This window comes from Trachemys scripta, chromosome 1 (assembly GCF_013100865.1).
Source record: "Trachemys scripta elegans isolate TJP31775 chromosome 1, CAS_Tse_1.0, whole genome shotgun sequence".
NCBI classification, from domain to species: domain Eukaryota; kingdom Metazoa; phylum Chordata; order Testudines; family Emydidae; genus Trachemys; species Trachemys scripta.
The window spans coordinates 331,938,004-331,957,172 of record NC_048298.1 but is presented as its reverse complement, the minus strand read 5'-3'; positions in this window follow the sequence as shown (position 1 = coordinate 331,957,172).

Below are 19,169 nucleotides of genomic sequence, written 5' to 3'. Positions count from 1 at the left end.
GGGAGGGGGCGGGGCGTGCAGGGCAGGGGAGGAGGGGGAAGTGAGCTGGGGGCGGGGTGAACAGCTGCAGCGCCGGGCCCTCTTGGCGCGGGGCCCAATTCAGCCGAATCGGCTGAATCGGCCTAAAGCCGGCCCTGCTGACTTGGCATGTGCATGGACAACTGATGCTGACAGAGGCTTCTGTCTCCAACGTGCAAAAACTACTCCAAATAATGTTTAAAATACAGGGCCAACTTCTGCTTCCTGGCTCCATGTTCTTGGCTCCAGTCAAGTAGTATTCATGTAGCTAACTGAAATTCTTCCCTGTGCAGACAGCCAGCATGGGACTCAGGCACCATTTAAGACCTCAAAACTAGAGCCCTGCAAATCCATGGATATCCCCTTTATATCCAAAGATATCTTCATCCGTGGATGTGGTTCTTTGTTTACCATCTTTTGCAGATCATGGATCGGATGCAGATCAAAAATTTTTTATCTGTGCAGGGCTCTAGAACAGTGGTTCTCAACTGGGTGGTCCAGGGGGGCTGTGGTTTCAGGGGATCTGCCCACAGAGCTAAAGCCCCAAGCCCTGGCGCCCTCCATGGGGGACAGGGGAGCGCACCAGGGATCGGGGTTTCTGTCCCGCAGTGGGGAGCACCAGGGATCGGGGTTTCTGCCCTGCGGTGTCACGGACTCCCTGAAACCAGCTCACAGCCCCCCAGGGAGTCACGAACACCAAGTTGAGAATCACTGCTCTAGAGGGTGCTGGAGTGGATGCAGCTTTAAATAAAAGCTGGAGAGCAGATCGCAGGTCAGATGCAATTTAATTAGCGCGGATGCAGATCAGATGCAGATCCAAATTTTGTGTGTCCATGCAGGGCTCTACTCAACCCCCCCCTAAGTGAGAGCAGAATTTGGGCTAAACTAAGCCCCAGTACAGTAATGAGCTCCATGTGGCTGCACAGATCAAGATCATTGCAGAGTCAGGGCCTATGAGAGTATCTCCAGTGCACCTAAATCAACAGTCTTTAATAAGAGGTTTTAAATATCTTTTTAAAGACACATATGCCTTTATGAAACATCAACATCCACAGTAAGTGCTAGGGCTGGTTGCTAGTATTCCATTCAATGGGTGTTGCCCTTTAAAAATCTGCATAGTATCTCTGTGGGGGCTATTTTGATTAATTTAAAGTTTTCATGGATTTCACTGTTTTACTCTCGTAACAGGGAATCCAAAAAAAATTTACTTCTACAGCAGCAGGACTGAATTTAATGTCTACTTGAAGAGGTCTAATGACGCAGAGTCTAAGACTATTATTTTGATGGATAGGATGTCACTTCCTTATTAATATCTTGAGGTCTCCTTTGAAATAGTTCTTCTAGAATCATCCTGGCAGGGCCGGCTCCAGGCACCAGCCCACCATGCTTGTGCTTGGGGCGGCACCTGGATGGGGGCGGCGCGGTGCGGCCCTCCGGCTCCGGCCGCCGGGGAAAGTGGGGCCACGGCCGGGCTCGCTGCCCTCCCTCCGGCACTCTGGCCGCCGGGGAGAGTGGAGCCCCGGCCGGGCTCGCCGTTCTCCCCCCGGCGCTCTGGCCGCTGGGGAGAGTGGAGCCCCGGCCGGGGCTCGCCGTCCTCCCCCCGGTGCTCTGGCTGCCGGGGAGAGCGGAGCCCCGGCCGGGGCTCACCGCCCTCCCCACGGGGCTCCGGCCACCCTCCCCGTCGGCATCCCCTGCTGCACTGGGGTGGGGGACCACCGGAGGCTTTTTTGCCTGGGGCGGCAAAAAAGCCAGAGCCAGCCCTGTATCCTGGGTTGACACAAATCTCCCAGGATCTAATTGTCTCACCTCCCCTCCTTTTGCCACCCCTGGTTAATTCCCTCTGATCAGAAATAAAACAAACCCACTCATGGTGATGAACACACTGGTGAGTGAGGGCTACTCTCCCTGTGACTCATCTAACAAGTGACAGGAATGACAGAACTCTCATGAGTTTTCTTTCCTTTGTGCTAGCGATTTAAAGGTGAGATCTCAGCACCTTGCAGGATTGAGCCCAAAGCAGTTCCCTCCTTCATCTGCAAGCACATCTCTCATCTTATTGGTACACAAGGGGAAGAAGCAGATACTGAATTTGCAACTGTTCCCCTTCACCTAGTCCCAGTTTACATGTTCATCCACTAGTTACTGGGCTAAATGCAGTAATCCCCGGGGGACTTTTTTGGCCTGTGTTTGAGGTCAGGCTAGATGCTCATGGTGGTCTCTTGTTCTGGCCTTGAAATCTGTGCATTCTTCAACATTTAACAAGCGTGACATTGATTATTAATTTGATCAGGTCTCGCTAGCAGAAATGGAATGATTAGGTCGGGTACTTGGATGGGAGACTCTATGGAACACTTGTGGTACTGCAGGAGGGTGATCAATCGATCCATCCACATCCCCTGTTGCTCATTCCCAGTTTCTGGCAAACAGAGGCCAGGGGACACCCTCCCTGCCCATCCTGGCTAATAGCCATTGATGGACCTATCCATGTGTGGGTGTGTGATGCAGTAGGTTGTGCTGTTCCCCTGAGTCAGTGCTGGACCAATGCCTCAGAGAACTGGTAAGGGGTGCTGTGCTGTGCGGCTAAAAGGGTTGAAAGCTCGGATGAGTTGTAAAACAGCAGCTCTGTGTTCGATTACGATCTCGTGGTACTACAGATAAGAACAGGGGCTCCCGAACCAAATTCCCAGTTTGGTCAGTTGGTGACTCATTCCGCACTGCCACCAAAGCAGTTCATTGATAGGAAGGCGAGTAGTTGCCAACTCTAGTGACTTTATCCAAGTCTCGTGATTTATTTTTCTTAAAGTCCCAGTGCCTGGAGTCCTGTGATTGCGTAAGAATCTCAGCTTACTTTTTCTCCCTTAAAAAGTAACTTTCTAGCCCTTACAATTGCAGAGAAAAGCTTGGAAAAGTAAATCCTAAAGGCTCAAAAACCAGAAAGCAAATCACAAGACCCCCACAATTTCATTATTTTTAAGCCACTTCATGTCTTTTAAACACTTGAGGGTTGGCAACACTAGCACCAGCTGGTGAGCATAAAATCCCATTAGCCCAATTGATTATCTTTAACACCTTCAGGGAAGAATCCTTCCTAACCATGTGCGTGGAAATACTCCCCTGGGCCCAGGCTAATTGCCATGCAGCCTGACTTAGAGAGCACAATATTACATCCCCTCAGGACCTCGAGAGCAAGGACGATTCATAACTGTGAGCAAGAGGCCATCTGTCACATCCACCCTATCTAGGACAACCTAATCTTGTGGTGACAAAGCAGGACACTTTTCCTGTAGGGGTTCACATGTGAGTGTTGGAGGGGCCAGGGGGGTGTAACTGGAGGTTTCTGACAGATAAAGGGAGAGAAAAGAGTTTCCACTTCCTCTGATATTTCCTATGCCTTTGTGTAGCGCATAGGAATACAGTAGTATCCCTCTAATAGCTTGTGAATGCCACTAGAGGGGTCAAACTCTTTAAAGGGACAGACACTATTCCTATACCTCCACCCTGTCTTTTTCCTTTATTTTCTTCTCATTGTTTTCCTCTGTCCCCTTTGCACTGCCAGGCACTGTCATCTTCTCCCTTCCCTCCTTCTTGTCTCCTCACTCACGCATTCACTCAGCTCTCAGCATTCCCCTTCAATCCCTTCCCTTTGGTTTCCCCTTCTCCCCCCACCCCCATTTGCATAACGTTTGACCACTGTGAGCATCTAATCCGACATCCCGCATAACTGACCCCAGGCTCTGCTGCAATCCGGTGCTCACAGGTGGTGCGTGGGCTCTGATCCTGCCTGGGCTAGTCACTTAGGGTGGTGGCTCTGCTGAACTGCCTGTAGTTTCACCTTTGGCGGCTGTGCTCATAGGCGGACTGTGGGGGGTTGGCTCTGGGTGGCAGGAGATCAGGATAGAGTATGGAGAGCAAGTTAAGCAACCTGGGTTCTTGTCCCATCTCTGACACCAATTCACTGTACAACCATGGGAAAGTCACCTAACCTCTTTGGGCCTCAGGTTTCCCCATAGGCAAGCTGGGAATATAGATCATAAGTACATCACAAGGGCAGTGTTTTTTAAGACTATCTTAGTTTGTATTGTGGGGAACTGGCCCTTGGGAGATGTTTTATCCTGACACTGAGAGCTGAGAATTGCAGAAGCCCGGTTATGCACATTAATAGTACTCACCCCTAAAACAGTATACTGTGTATGCAATTATGTAACTACACACACACACACACAGTACACGTCTACTTCATAATATAGTTTCTACACATTTCCAATATTTATTTTTTACTCCAAATGGTTGAGAGACAGCTGCCAGCAGCACGGACACACGCAGGGTTACAAAGGAGTGAGTTATTTTAGGTTAATCAAAAGCGTCATAACTGTACTGCAGGTGTAGCCTATTTCATTGTAAAATCATCTACATTCGATAGAGGTCCCATCATTACCCGTTCATGATGCTGCCACCCACTGTGTGACATCACAGAGGCCAGGGGAGTAACATGACAGACCTGATCCTGGGGGTGCTAGCCTAGGCTGCTATCTCTGTCCACAGCTCAGGTGGCCAATGGCTCCGTCAGACAGCCAGTCTCCAGGGATTGCAGGTGAGATGTGTCACTTAACTGCATTGAATCTCTCCCTGGAACTGTTGTATCTGTCCTTCCCTGGTGCTATCCCTTAGTCACACAGCAGGGACAGGATCCCCCACGTTCCTCACTGGGCTGCTAATCTACCCTCTGATATCTCCCGTTTGAGAGGTGGGTCCCTGGCAGAGGTTAATCTGTGCTGATAGAGGCAGCTGCTGTTTCCTTACATTGACCTTTGGTTTCTGGCTCGAGATCAGAGGCTTCTAAAGCAGCTGATATGAACACCCGCCCTCCCCGCAACCCAGCTTGCTCCGTGCTATTGTGCAACACATCCTGGGGGGGGACATAACAGTTTTCAAATATACCTCTATCTCAATATAACGCTATCCTCAGGAGCCAAAAAATCTTACCGCATTATAGGTGAAACCGCGTTATATCGAACTTGCTTTGATCCACCGGAGTGTGCAGCCCCATCCCCCAGAGCACTGCTTTACCGCGTTATATCCGAATTCGTATTATATCAGGTCGCATTATATCGGGGTAGAGGTGTACGTAAAAGGTTGTTACAAGGAGAAAGGAGAAAAATTGTTCTTCTTAACCTCTGAGGATAGGACAAGAAGTAAAGGGCTTAAATTGCAGCAAGGGCAGTTTAGATTGGACATTAGGAAAAACTTCGTAACTTTCAGGATGGTTAAGCACTGGAATAAATTGCCTGGGGAGGTTGTGGCATCTCCATTATTGGAGATTTTTAAGAGCAGGTTAGACAAACACCTGTCAGGGATGGTCTAGATAATACTTAGTCCTGCCATGAGTACAGGGGACTGGACTAGATGACCTCTCAAGGTCCCTTCCAGTCCTACAATTTATACATTAATGCTCCATTTGTCCCTTGGTCTGCACATTTCTTTGCATGACTTCTGGACAGATTTTATTTGCCAGTTGTGTTTAGTCCCTTATGGTGGGCCTGGGAATGTTAGGCCCGGGACTTAGATTGAGAAATGTATTTTTATGATTGAGTCTTGGGGGCATTCCCAGATAATTAATACATATGAATAATATGGATATGGTGTAATACACCATATCCATATTATAGAATCTACATATGACACCACCTTATATTCAAGCATAATAATTTTTTTAATTTGTTGTTGTAGTCTGGCCCTTTTACTTTGGTGCCACAGATAGCAACACATTCCTATTAGGGTAATTACAGTTACCGCCTGTATTATTAGTAGTAGCAGGCTGAGTGTTTTGAAATACTGGGATAGGCATTATTACAGTGTGTTTCATAGTGCTATGTATATGAGAAGTAAAACAGAAATATGTAGTAGTGAGATTACTTCACTTAGGAAGGAACAATCAGTTGCACACATACAAAATGGGAAATGACTGCCTAAGAAGGAGTACTGCGGAAAGAGATCTGAGGGTCATAATGGACCACAAGCTAAATATGAGTGAACAGCGTAACACTATTGCAAAAAAAGCAAACATTATTCTGGGATGTATCAGCAGGAGTGTTGTAAGCAAGACATGAGAAGTAAGTCTTCTGCTCTATTCCATGCTGATTAGGCCTCAGCTGGAGTATTGTGTCCAGTTCTGGGCTCCACATTTCTGGAAAGATGTGAACAAATTAGAGAAAGTCCAGAGAAGAGCAACAAAAATGATGAAGGGTCTAGAAAACATGACCTATGAGGGAAGATTGAAAAAAATGGGTTTGTTTAATCTGGAAAAGAGAAGACTGAGGGAGGACATAACAGTTTTCAAGTACATAAAAGGTTGTTACAAGGAGGAGAGAGAAAAATTGTTGGTCTTAACCTCTGAGGATAGGACAAGAAGCAATGGCTTGAATTGCAACAAAGACTGTTTAGGTTGGACATTAGGAAAAACTGCCTAACTGTCAGGGTGGTTAAGCACTGGAATAAATTGCCAGGGAGGTGGTGGAATCTCTGTCATCAGAGATTTTTAAGAGCAGGTTAGACAAACCCCTGTCAGGGATGGTCTAGATAATACTTAGTCCTGCCAGGAGTGCAGGGGACTGGACCTCTTGAGGTCCCTTCCAATCGTACGATTCTGTGATGGTGGCTGCCCACTGGTGGGGGAGGAAGAAAAGCCCCATTACCTACATACAGCATTGCACAATTGGCAAAGTGCAGGATATGAGCCTGATTCTTCTCTCTGTATTCAGTGGAGTTACCCCCCCCCCTTGAGCCTGATGTAATTTAGGGAAGAATCAGCCCCTCTGGAAGCCTCAGTTACTGACCACTACTGGAATTCAGACCCTGACTTGATGGGATAGCCAGTGCTCTTATCCAGTTTGGTGACACTGGTGAGCCTGATTCCCTTCTCGGTCAATGTTTACACTGGTGCAATTCCACTGACTTCCATGAGTTGCTCCTAACTGACAACACCAGCAGCAGGAAGAAGAGAGATAGGCCTTAAGCAAGATTTTCAAAGGTCTGCAAATAGGCACCTAATGGGATTTTCAAAAGTGCCTAACTCCCAGGCACCTCTTTGGGCACTTAAAAACCGTTTAGATCTGGCCCTACATTCCATGCACTGAGTAAAACGGGTCTGATTCTCCACTGCGTTACACCAGTGTGACTGCATTGGAATCAATGGGCCAGGTCCTTGTCTGTGTAAATAAGGACCTGTTATTTCAATGTTACAATGAAGTCAGTGGAGCTAAGCTAATTAGTATTCAAAGATTTGGCCCGCTGCGGCTCCCCAGCATAAAACCAGTGAAGAATCAAGGCCATTGGATATTGCTGGGCTTTCAGGGCCCGTGTTTTTTGTTATGGGGAAAAATGTACTTGAGTTGGGATACAAAAAAGATACTCATGTTCAGTGCTGACTCATCCAGAACATGTATCATCGCTGGAAGAGAGCACCTATTAATCTGATGTGCAAGGACGTGTCTCGTAAACTGCCAGTTATTCCTTTAATTACCGAAAAGGTAGACAGAACCAGTTCTGTACCTGAGATCTGGAGTTCAAAGTATTTCAGTGAGAAATAACCCAAGCAAACATCCTCCCCCTTATCTATCTTCCGGTTCCTCGCTGCCCATTTTCCCTACACTGAATCCTGTGTAGTTAATAAGCGGGGTGATAAAAAGAAATCAGTGTTGTCTCCAAACTGATGTACTCCCTGCGCACAGCACAATTTTGCCATCAGGCCTCTTGAGGATTCAGTTGTTCCTTATTGTATTTTGTCTTGTGTTGTTGTTTCACAACAAATGAAGGGGGGCAGGAGAGAGACCTGGTGACAGGAAACTTAGATGTGAAGGCAGTGGCTTGAGGGAATCAGACTGGAAGGAAATTCCATGCATGGGGCAGAAAACGCTCAACATGAATGGCCCTTGTGGATGATCACACTGGAGCCAGTAATCCAGTTGAAAGCCTGAGAGATAAGTTGGCTCATACTGTACTAGGCTTCTACAGAGGTTGCCTTACTGGCTTCCGAGCCCTGACACGGCATCTAATGCCTCAGTCTGTCTCTACACCACTGTGTGGCTAGCAGAAAGTTATAACATCATCAATGGCATTGAGTTTTGCCCTGTGTGTTTTCATAGCTTCTAAGGCCAGAAAGGGGCATCTGTTCTGAGCTCCTGGCTTTGTATTCACATGTATTTTTTTTGGTACATACGCAACCAATATTCCCCTTTGAACCATCAGCAGACCGCAGGGCACAGCTTGACGCAATTATCATTAGCAGGATCCCAAATGTAGGTTTAATCAGCACCTTGCTACTTGGCTGCTGGCTTAGTGTTTGGGTTTCTCCTCCTAATAAAGTAACTTTGTGGTTGGAGCGTAGGTGCAGAGGAAAACATGAGCAAAGTACCCCACGGCATAGTGGTTGGCATAAATGAGCAAGAAGGGAAACAACAAAGCCAGGCTGGTCTGTTCAGCTTATGAGCGCAGTAGATCTTGCTCACTGTGCATCTCCTGGTTCTGCTTGTAATACCAATGTCTGACTATTTTGGTGTAGAAGCAGGTGGGGGACAAGCTGGTCAACAGCCACAATCAACAGGTTGGGCAAAAATGTGCTCCTCCTCCCAGGAGGTTAAATTAGTGATTGGGGACTCCTTTTCAGCTTCCCCAGAATAGTGCATGATAACAGAGCCTGGGTCAGGAATGGAAGATTGAATTCCAAAGCCGGATTCTGATCTCTGGCCCTGTGTACATGGGGACACTCAGAAAAGATGTCTTCTGGGAGGATTACGCTACAGCAAAGTAAGACTGCTTCTCTTCTGCATGAGAGCATCCACACAGGGGTTTAATGCGCTTAATTTATGCTCTTGAATCTTACAGCTTCAGTCAATTCTTTTTAACTTTCCTGAGTGTCCCCCTGTAGACCAGTGAGAGTCAGCTGTAATTCCACTGAAGCCATCAGATGGACTCTGGAGTTACACCTTTCTTTATATTCCAGTAGTGCTGAGATGCCCCATCTAAAGTCAGGTTTCAGAGTGGTAGCCGTGTTAGTCTGTATCAGCAAAAAGAATGAGGAGTCCTTGTGGCACCTTAGAGACTAACACATTTATTTGAGCACAAGCTTTCGTGGGCTAAAACCCACTTCAATCGACTGCATGCAGTGGAAAATGCAGTAGGAAGATATAAATACACAGAGGACATGAAAAAATGGGTGTTGCCATACTAACTATAACACGAGTAATCAGTTAAGGTGGGCTATTATCAGCAGGAGGAAAAAAACTTTTGTAGTGATAATCAGGATGGCCCATTTCCAACAGTTGACAAGGTGTGAGTAACAATGGGGGGGGGGGAATTAGTATGGGGAAATAGTTTTTACTTTCTGTAATGACTCGTCCACTCCCAGTCTTTATTCAAGCCTAATTTAATGGTGTCAAGTTTGCAAATTAATTCCAATTCTGCAGTTTCTCAGTGGAGTCTGTTTTTGCCTTTTTTTGTTGGAATATTGCGACTTTGAGGTCTCATTGTGGTAGGTGCTGTACACACACATAAGAGGAGATAGTCCTTGCCTTGGAGAGCTTACAGCCTAGAGAGAGGAGACTGACAAAGGGTTATTATTCTCATGAACAGATAAGAAAGTGAGGCACAGCGTTTGAGACTCACCCAAGGGCACACTGGAGGTATGTAGCAAAGCCAGGAACTGAACCCAGATCATGGGAGTCCTAATCCAGCACCTTAACCTCAAGGACGGTCTTCTGTCTTGCTAGGTCTCGTTATGACCCCCTTTAGCCGCCCTAATCATTTCTTCTCTTTTCAATACAGACCTTGGCATGCTGTCCTGGAGCCAGGGGCGTACACGAGGGGAGGCAAGCAGTGGCCTAGCCCCCCCACCCCAATAATTGTCAGGGGCACAGAACTCCTCCAGCCCTGGGGCCATGGTGACCGGGAGAGAACTCCTCCTGGCCCCGGGGCTGTGGGTAGGAAAGCGAGCTCCTGCTGGAGCCGGGGGAAGGGAGGGAAAATGTGTCTCTCCCCCCCCCCGAGTCAAAGTTATATTTCTGCGCACGGCGCTGCATGGTGTGGCTCATGACCACAAGTGCGGGACAGACTGTCAGGATCAAGGCAACCCCCCCCCCCCAAAAACTGGTTGTACATACTGGAATTAGAGTTCACCAGCCCAATAAGAAGCGTTGACTCTTAATATACCACAGCAGTCTTGCCAGGGAGTCAGACAGTCCCCTTGGGCGTTCCAGTCTGCCACACAGGCATGCTGGACTATGTGATTGCTGGTCACTGTAAACCAAAAATCACAACAATATCCAGGTGACTCCCAGTGCCAAGGACCAGTCACTTACCCCAGGTCATTTGTACTCAGATCTCTCACCAAAGAACACTAGTAGCCAACCCTGTAATAAACTAACTAAAGATTTATTAGCTAAGAAAAGAAATGAGTTACTTACAAGCAGGGCCGGTGCTACCATTTAGGCAAACTAGGCGGTTGCCTAGGGCACCAAGATTTGGGGGCACCAAAAAGTGGTGCCCCCAATTTGTTTAAAAAAAAAAAAAAAAAAAAGTATTCCTACGCCCCCCTCCCTGAGCACTTGGTCGCCGCTCCACTTCTCCCGCCTCCCAGGCTTGCGGCGCCAATCAGCTGTTTGGCACCGCAAGCCTGGGAGGGGAGGAGAATTAGAGCGGAAGCTGCCGTGGGGAGAGGGGCGCCTCAGGGTGGGGAGGGGGCGGGGAGCTGCAGCAGGGCTGGGGGGTGGGGCACACGCAAGGTGGAAGTTTTGCCTAGGGCGCGAAACTTCCTTGCACCGGCCCTGCTTACAAGGTTAAAGCAGGGAACTACACACACACACACACACACGAGTTACAGGGTCTTAGATTTAAAAGAAAATAGAAGCTTCTGACACCTTTAGGGCTGACCCATGCCCAGCAACATGGGTACCTCTTGCTTACGTTTGGACAGCTTTGCCCCTCAGAGTCCAGACAGCACAATGATCCAATTTCTCTTTGGCAGGGCTTTTTATCCCCTTCATCCCAAGATCTAAGCTGTTAAGATGGCGTGTATGCACAAGCTTCCCCTTCCTGGAGAGAGTCAGGAATGCAGTCAACATGGTCTCTGCCCTTCAGTGCTACACAATGCCTCATTTGCCTTCAACGGGTCATCTTACATAGAATACCAGGGTTGGAAGGGATTTCAGGAGGTCATCTAGTCCAACTCCCTTGCTCAAAGCAGGACAAAGCCCCAGACAGATTTTTGCCCCAGATCCCTAAATGGCACCCTCAGGGATTGAGCTCACAACTGTGGGTTTAGCAGGCCAATGCTCAAACCACTGAGCTATCCCTCCCCTATACATAGCTCATAGAACTGGTTGTCTGCAGGATGAGCACTTTACCTTAATGGATGCTTCCTTTCCTCTTTGAGTTACACAATTAGAGGTTTACAATGCAAACACTGCAGTGTAACTATACCATGGGACACAGATATTATAAGCAGGATTAATACACACCGCATCCTACAAGCATTCCATAAAGTCTAAACAAACACTAATAACAACTATACTAACCCACAGGGGAGCCAGACTGGTTTCCAGCTGCACATCTGTCAGTGTTCAGAGGGACCCTGGGCCTTGGCATCAGCTGGCACCTGGTCTGCCAGCATTGCAGACTTCTTGTAGGTTTTAGCCACAGTCCTGCCGTGGTGGTGGGTAGGAGTCGTACCACCCCAGCAGGGGCACCAGGTGATATGTTGTTTGAGGACAGTAGACGGCAGTGTGGCCTAGCGGACTGAACTGAGAGTCAGGAGACCTGGGTTCTAGCCCCAGCTCTGCTTCAAGCCTGCTAAATGACCTTGGGCAAGTCACTTCACTGCTGGATGTTGATTTTGCCGTCCATAAAATAGAGATGATAACCATCTCCTTGTAAAATGCTTTGAGGTCTCCAGGTGAAGAGAGCACGGTATTATTACCTTGTCCATACAACGAAAGTGCAGGCAGGAGACACCTTGGCCCTCTGATCTCATCACTTAGCCACAATCTGGATATTTACTTGTTCAGTTCTCACCCCCATTCAGTTAAAACGCTAGCTAGTGGTGGCGGATAGCGGGGTATGCAATCGACTGCTCTTAGATCCCACTGCCACGATGACATTCTGGGGTGCAATCCGGACCAGTGAGGGGCTGTATCACCACTTGCCTTGCAACCTGGGGTCCCTCACAATGTACGCTGCTCTAGCTCCCAACCTGGGTCCCTCACAAACCGTATCCGAGTGTCTGTGTGTAGCTGCAGCCTGCCGTCACACTCTGGTTGCCACCAGCCTTGGTTACCACTTGCAGGATGGTGCCAACACACTATCAAGTCCTGAATTTCCTGCAAAATGTGTGTTCTGCACTGCCCAGACCTCTCCTGGACAGTCCAGATATAGTAGGTCTGTTGCCCCCTAAGGGGATCAATTTAAAGTAGCAAATGATTGTAACAGGAGCTAACCACAATTTCATTTAAACACAATACTAGATGAGTTTTGATTAAAGAATAAAAAAAGTTTAACTACAAGGGAGGGAAGTTTTAAGTGAGAACAAGTCTAAAAGCATTAAAGTCAGAAACGGTTACAAGAGAAAAAGATAAAACACTTCCTAGTACTAAAACTTAAACTAGACTTGGTTCGAGGTGAAGTCCCTTACCGCATGTTTCCGGTAACATTGCTGACCAAATTCTCAGGCCAGGATCTGCTCCCAAAATCCAACAGCTGTTTCTATTGTCATCTTAAGTGAAAGGGAGAGAGATGGATGGGGAGAAATAACTTGGGGTAGCTTTGCCCCTCACTTTTATAGTTCAGTCATCCTTGGAAATGCATTTTCGTCCGGATTACCCCTAGGTTAAGTTTATTCCCACTGTGAGGTCGGAGTCAAGGAGTCTGATGATGAAAGAGGTTCCAGGCTGTTGTTGCCAAGATGAGGATCTGTTTGTTCCTGTCCCCCTTTCCTTGCCAAGGAATGGCCCTTCACAGGTGAAGGCACCTGGCTAGAGGAGCCAACTTGTCTGTTGTCTTTGAGAAACAGGTTAATCTCCTCCCCAGACTTCTCTGGTAAACACACTTCAGTCATGAGTTCAGCTTATGTTCATAACTTTACATATAATGTTGCTACATACATTTTATCATGATCTTATTGACCAGCAAATGATTTGCTTTCCAATGACACCTCATGAGGCCTATTTTGTGCAATGGTTACTAAAATGGTGTGTGGGGTGTGAATACAGAGGTGCCTTCAGTCACAACTGCCAAACCTAAAACATGGGGTTTTGCCATTTGAGCTAGAAATGTAACTCCATTAGCTGGTAGCAGTAGTAAGCTCTTAACTTCTATTTGGACCATGAGAGCGAGGGGGAGGGCACTGTAGCACAGGGGTGGACAACCTGAGCCTGAGAAGGAGCCAGAATTTACCAATATACATTGCCAAAGAGCCACAGTAATACGTCAGCAGCCCCACCCCCCATCAGCTCCCCCCCACACCACTCCCAGCGCCTCCCACCCACCAGCAGCCCCACCGATCAGCGCCTCCCCCTCCCTCCCCGCACCTCCCGATCAGCTGTTTTGTGGTGTGCAGGAGGCTCTGGGTGGGGGAGGGGGAGGAGCGAGGGCACTCCAGGCTCAGGGGAAGGGGACAGGAAGGGGTGGAGTGGGGGCAGGGCCTGTGGCAGAGCAGTGAGCACCACACTCTCTCCCCCCCACCACCACCCCAAGCACATTGGAAAGTTGGCACCTGTAGCTCCAGCCCCGGAGTTGGTGCCTATACAAGGAGCCGCATATTAACTTCTGAAGAGCCGCATGTGGCTTCAGAGCCACAGGTTGGCCACCCCTGCTGTAGCAGGACATTAGCTGGTGTATTACAGTCTTGGGTGAGTTGCATACATACAGCCCATTAACAACACAATTTATGTACACTGAAGTCATCATGTAACACCGGGAAATGTAGCCCACTGCTTAATTTTTAATGTCAAACAAAATTTTCTGCCTACATTTTAGGGAACAGGTTTACAATGAGGTAATGATTCCTGTGAACTAACTAGCTGCAGTTGATTCTCACGCACATTTGATGTTGCGTTGTCCTTGAGTCGTTAAACAAATGAGTTTGGTTCCTCCTCTTCCCCCCTCCCCCCCCCCGCTTGAAAGCTATTGATTATTTCCTTGTCTTTGATTTCAGCAAAAGGTTCCATTTGTTCAACCCATTAAAATACACCAAAGGGGGAAGCATTTGAAATATCTTCTGTGCCTACAAAGCACAACGGCAATGAATTTCAAAGGCGGGGCCGCTCCTACGTGGAGGAGGAAGAGTTTGTCTTGCAAGACCTTGCTGAAATTTATCAGCTTAATTAGGGGATATTTGGTGAGCGGTTAAAAATAATTATTTTGCATACAAGCTGGAAATGACCCAAATTGCCTCATTAACGTTAATTCACTGTAACTCGCACGTAATGAGCAGAGACTGCAGCCCGTGATATACAGACTTACTTTAATGCTAATGTGGTCAGCATTTGTAATGGTAGAATATGAGCCAGTCTATTTGCGCAAAGGAGCTGGGGCCTTATCCAGCAAAGTGCTGAGCCCTCCCTCCCATTTAAAGACCCAATTGTGCTGCCATGGAGGCTGATGGCAAAACTCCTATTGGCTTCAGTGAGGAGGGGTCTTGCACTTAAGCTGACCAGATAGCAAGTGTGAAAAATCGGGACAGGGGGCGTGGGGGGTAATAGGAGCCTATATAAGAAGAAGCCCCAAATATCAGGACTGTCCCTATAAAATCAGGACTTCTGGTCACCCTACTTACACTGGGGGTGGCTGATCCAAGGCATTTGAAGTCCAGAACCCTCTGGCTTCCTTGCTGCAGGACCATGCCCGACGTGAGCAAAAGTGAGGTGCCCAGGACCACCAGTGGCACTGAGCACCCTGCAGGATCAGACTCCTGATCGCTGCTGCTTATGCTTCAGGTGCCACTTCACGGCAGCAGGTTGAAATGAAGACAAAGTCTGCCTACCACAGCAGTGAACTAAGGGAGGATGTCAAGTATCAGAGGGGTGGCCGTGTTAGTCTGGATTTGTCAAAGCAGCAGAGTCCTGTGGCACCTTATAGACTAACAGAGGTATTGGAGCATGAGCTTTTGTGGGTGAATACCCACTTGGTTGGATGCATGACGACGAAGTGGGTATTCGCCCACGAAAGCTCATGCTTCAATACGTCTGTTAGTCTATAAGGTGCCACAGGACTCTGCTGCTTTTTAAGTGAGGATGGTTATAGCTAATCCCATCCGCGACTGATCCATGTTCAGATCTGCAATGGGGAGTGCTAGGGCAGAGTTTACACTAGCACTAGAGGATTGTCTAGTGGATTGTCCACACTAGTCTTTTTCTGCACATTCCTATCATTGCACTTGGATCAGTGCAGATGAGTGCTAGTGTAGACCAGCAGGCCAAGTGGCTGCTGGTGTTTTAATTGTCTAGCCTTGGCTGGCCTGACTTTCATTGGTGCTATCACCGCTAGAGCTGCAATGGTGCTAGTTAAGGGTGGGAGATGGACTGGAGTCTCCAGTCCATTATGCCTCCCTAGACTAAGGAACTATGCTCACTTACATCAGTGGAGGCTCTGGCCCCATACTTTTGCTATTGTCACAAATTAAAGGTCATATGATCATCACTTGGGCCAGGAGCATCAGAGACAGATTAATAACATACTGTAGGTATCGAGCTGCAACAACAGCACGAACCAGTGTTGCAGAGTCTAAATAATGATGGGTGAAGTTCAAAACGTTCAATCCAGAGCAACCTAATGTAATATCTAAAAAATCATGTCCGCTATCAAGAAGGTTTAACCTAAGATGATGTACATGACGATGCTCCATAGAGATGGACAGAAGCACTGTGCTGTATATGAAATGCCATGGGTCTTGTTAAAATGAACTACTCCACAAATGCAGAGGGTTTTCATCTCTAGCTCACACCGTCCTTTGCAAGGGTGTGGAAGCATCATCTCCATTTTACAACACAGGGGCTGGAACTCAGGGTGCTGCTGCACCCCCTGGCTGGAAGTGGTTTCCATCACATACAGGGTTTACAGTTTGGTTCAATGGCTCTCAGCCCCCCTGTTTTACAGATCAGGTAATGGAGGCACAAAAATGTAAACAGTATCTCGACACCTCACTGGAGATAGGGGCCTTCGCTGTGTTAGGTGTTGCATGTATACATTGTAAGAGACATGCCTCAAAGAACAGGCAAGACCAATGGAGTATTACCCCATTTTACAGATGGGGAAGTGAGGCAAAGACAGCAGCCACCCAAGGAGTCTGTGGCAGAGTCAGGAACTGAACTCACATCTCCTGAGACACAGTCCAGCCCCTTTACCACAAAACCTTCCTTTGCCTCCTTGCTGGAGACAACAGAGTCAGTTCCACACAGTGTAAGGAATGGATCCCAAATCTCTTGCCTCCCAGCCTGTCCTCAATCCACTAGGCGACAGCTGACCCCTAATGGTGAAACGTCAAACTACAGTCAAATTTCCAAATCACGTTTGCCATTTCAGTTCCTGGCCATTTTACCCTAATAACGTAACCCAGTGTGTTGCAATAATGGCTGTAAAGAAGAGTGTAAAAGGCTTAGCAAGCCCTCCTCTTATCGGAGCAAGCTTTGTTCTTGCTGGGTCAGCTCGCTCCCTGGGGTTAATTCCATCTGGGCTTTCTCAAGGAATCCAGGGAAGCAGTTTTCAGCAGGGAGTAGTTGCTTTATCTCAGCCTTCTTAACAAAACATGATCAAAACCCTTGCAGATTCTTCCTTCAAAGTCTGTGCGAGCAAAATAGGCCCCCTCCCCAAGTCTGTCTCTTGCACCAGTAACAAGATCTTCCTGGCTCTTACCTCACATCCTCAGCAATAAAGGGCTCCCACCGGTCTCCCCTCCTGTCCGCTTAGGTTTTCTAGAGCAGTCCCTCTTTATAGTAGCTCTACTACTAATCCATTGTGGCCCAAGCCCCCTCAGCTTTCTGGATGGTGATGCAGTTTCTGGTCTCTGTTTCCTGCTGCCCTCTTTTAAAGGTCAACTCATTAAGGTCCAGCTCTCTCTCAGATGCAGTGGATGGGGCTAATCAGACAGACAGCTCCAGGCCTCTGACCCCAGCAGAATGATCTCCCTTATATCTTTACAAAGAAGAAGAGGAAAATTAAACCAACATCAGATCTATCTAGATGTATCTAAATGACAGCACACAGTGAAAAGCAAACAGGAAGGCATTTCAACGTACTAACGATACATAATGTACTAATGATACTGTGTTAGCTGACATTTTTGTATAAATATGTTTATCTAACAAGGGGCTAATTTGCAGAGTAGAAGGAAACAAGTGATTTCCAAAAGGCGAAACATGGCTATTAGCACAAAAACAATGAAAATGTCACAATTGATTGGGAGGGGGGGTGAACTGAAAATTACAGCCCTAGATGATCAACACACCCAACTGATTACATTCCAAGCCCTCTGCCATTCTAATCATTCCTGCAGGAATTATCTTCTAAGAACAGGCACCGCATCTTTATGGCCTTTACTCCCTAGCTACCCATTTATTTTATCAAATAATGCCACCTTGTGCTTCGGCAGAGGAGGAGCCTCTTGGTTCATGCGAATTCCAAGTAGGTGACTCTTTCTTTCCTTCTTTCCCCACATGGGATTTGTAAATTTCATCCAGCAAAACATCCAGGGTGAAAGTCTCTCCTGTGTCAGAGGCCAGCACATGAACTTGTGCATTGCTTAAGCACTCTGCAGAGAAGTGAATTTAACCACAACCAAGAATAGAACTGGTTGAAAAATGTCCAGTGGAACATTTTTCCTATGGAAAATGCTGATTCATCAACATCAAAACGTTGCCCGGGAGCATGTCCATTTGGACAAAGTTTCATTTAGGAAAAAAAGTCCATTCCTTAGGGTAATGTTTTCACTCCCAGTGAGCAAGCCACTGACCTACAGGCCGAAATGGCTTTTTATTATAGATTGAGGGAAACAGCAAGAAAGAACAAAAGTAATGTCTCCCAGAGAGACCATTGTGTGTGCGTCTCTCCTCTGTAACCACTGGGCAACAAAATGCTGGCTATCTCTGCAGCTTAGAAACTTAAAGGTTGCATGACACAGAAATCAAACATAACTATGTTTTCATGGAGGGTAGGTCCATCAATGGCTATTAGTCAAGATGGTCAGAGATACAACCCCATGCTCTGGGTGTCCCTAGCCTCTGATTGCCAGAGGCTGGGCATGGATGACAGGGGATGGATCACTCCATGATTGCCTGTTCTGTTCATTCCTTCTGAAGCACCTGGCATTAGCCACTGTCAAAAGACAGGCTATTGGCTAGACGGGCCATTGGTCTGACCAAGCATGGCCATTCTTATGTTATTTTCAAGCTACACATATCACACTTAGATGCATAAATCTATGTCTGAATTAAAAAAATTCCATTTACATTTAGAGTCTATTTATGTCCTGTAAGGAACAGTCCTGTGCTGGCAGAAAGACATTTGATATCAAAGGTCTCTTTCATCTCCAACCTCGGTTTCCATTTCTTTGCACATGTCATTTTGCACCTCATTGCCCCTAACTGAGTGGTTTTGAAAATCCACCCCATTGAACTATTACTCTACCATAGAACTTATTTCTTTTCACATTGTGGCTAACAACCTTCTGTCTATAAATAATTGTGATGTCATGAGGGCACCTGCAGGCAGCACGGACAGCTGTTGAATTACTGTTGTATTTTCCTGATTTCTATTACATTGCTTTTTTCCTCTCCCACATTCACCCTAAAAAAGCCAAAGTCCCTTTGGACTGTATGGTTAAGTGGCACTCTTCCTTCCCATACAGTACTGAGCCAACGCCACAACATCTTGGTAGAGGGCACTGTGCTGCTATAGGTGGCATCTTTAGGATGAGGCATGAAACCAAGAAAGATCCTGACTGCTCTTGTTCACTAAAAAAAAAAAAAAGGAAGGAAAAAAAAAATCTCATGGCAATTTTCTCTAGAGAAGGAATGTTAAAACAGGTTACCTGGCCAAATTCCAGCATAGGTCATTTATACTCCACTAACCTAAATCCCACGTCATGTTAGTTGGATATGGTATTCTTAGTC